This window comes from Cynara cardunculus (genome assembly GCF_001531365.2).
Source record: "Cynara cardunculus var. scolymus isolate 2C chromosome LG 15, CcrdV1, whole genome shotgun sequence".
Lineage (NCBI taxonomy): Eukaryota > Viridiplantae > Streptophyta > Magnoliopsida > Asterales > Asteraceae > Cynara > Cynara cardunculus.
In genome coordinates, this window is record NC_037542.1 from 1,634,312 (window position 1) to 1,636,221 (window position 1,910).

General features: G+C 41.4%; 1 non-coding gene across 1 annotated transcript; it reads left to right on the forward strand.

Annotated features, from left to right (window-relative positions):
• Positions 1-1,108: 1,108 nt before the first annotated feature.
• Positions 1,109-1,214, forward strand: LOC112528845. Its single transcript, XR_003070864.1, has one exon. It is a non-coding gene; the product is annotated as a small nucleolar RNA R71 (small nucleolar RNA).
• Positions 1,215-1,910: the final 696 nt, after the last annotated feature.

Sequence of the window (1,910 nt, forward strand, 5' to 3'; positions counted from 1 at the left end):
AGATGGGATTACAACTTTGGTTTTTGGACCTGTTATAACCTCATCCTCAATTGGCTTTTTCCTAGCAACTTCTTCTGGAAATAACAAAAGATAGTCCAACTTAGGAGGAACAAAGGTGGTGGACTCAGGAAATAGGTTATCCAAAGGTTTAGGTGGACTTTCAGTAACAGGGACCATAGGTGTAGTCTCAGGTTTAGACACAACTTGTTCACTTTCTATTGGTATGGTCTCAGTTAATTCCTTACCACTCCTAAGAGTTCCTATATTCACATGTTCTTTTCCTAGATCTCTCGGGACTTCGGTGTTACTAGGTAAAGTACCAAGGGCTCTACTATTCTGATTAAGAGCAAGTTGGCTAACTTGCATTTCCAGGTTTCTGATGGCAGCACTTTGTTGATTGAACAAAGATTGATTTTGAGTCATCATTTGCTGCTATGCTTGGGACTGAGCCACCAGTCCTTTTATCATAGCTTCCAAGGAAGATGATGAATCGGACTGTGGAGGTGGTTTAGTCTGATAAGGTGGTTGATTACTTTGAAAATTCTGGTGATGGTGATTCTGAGAATTAGGATTGCATGTATGATGTTGAAAATTAGGGTTTCTTTGTGGCTTATGGACTGGGGGGTTCAAACTTGGACTATTCCATGAAAAATTTGGGTGTTGTCTCCAACTGGCATTGTATGTGTTAGTGTAGGGATTCGATCTGTTATGAACATAATTCATAGATTCAGAATTATGTGGACACAGTTCATAAGAGTGTTCCCCTCCACAACAGACACATTGCACTGAGAGGGCAGCTGGAATAGGTGATGTGACAGCTGACTTCACTCTTTGGCCAGAAGTTAGATTTTTAAGCATATTGGCCATAGAAGAGAGTTGTGCTGTTAATGCAGTATATGCATCAACATCATGTATTCCTGCTGTCTTCTTTTGCGGTTGAGTACGTGGATCAGCCCAATGTCCATTGTTAGCAGAAATTTTTTCGAGGATCTAATATCCTTCATTGTAGGTCATAGTTGTAAAGGCTCCGCCTGCAGTCGCATCGAGCATTTGTTTTGCCATGGGATTTAACCCATTGTAAAACGTCTTGAGTTGAATACCGTACGGGATCCCATGGTGAGGGCATCTCCTTAACAACTCTTTGAACCTTTCCCAAGCGTCAGGAACAGCTTCATCGTCCATTTGTTTAAAAAGACAAATTTCATTCCTGGACTTAGCGTTCCTGGTTGGTGGGAAATATTTTCACAAAACCTTTTCCGCCATATTACTTCATGAAGACACAGACCCCGGAGTTAATGAATTGAATCATGCCTTTGCCCGATCCCTCAGAGAAAATGGGAATAAAGTGAGTCTCAGAGCGTCATTAGACACTCCCGGGATCAGGAAAGCATCAGTGATTCCATAAAGGATTTCAAATGTGAGTGTGGGTCCTCCGAAGGTAATCCGGCAAATTGTCCGTTTGTTTGCAGCATGTGAAACATAATCGGTTTTAGTTCAAAATGAAGAGCGGTCATATGCGGTCTAACTATCCCAGAATTTAATTGCTCAAAATCCGGAATGGCATAGTCCATGATCCGTCCATTTTTGGAATTTGCCAAATTAATAATATTCGGAGTTTGCTCTCTTGGTTGTTCATTATTTTCCGACTTTGTTTCCTCATTATGATTATTATGGTGGTGGTGTTCTTGCTGAAAATTCGGAAAAGGTGGTATTGCCCCAAAGACAGGCGGTTGGTTTTCTAAATGTGGAATCTCAGGGATGTTTGGGGGAGGTAACTCCATGTTGGGAGAGATTAGAGCAAAAAATGCTCTTTGAGCTCTCCTTCTTTGGCGAAACGTTCTCTCAATATCGGGATCCAATTCAAAAATTTCCCCGCGATGTCTCCTGACATACACTACTTTTAAAAACGG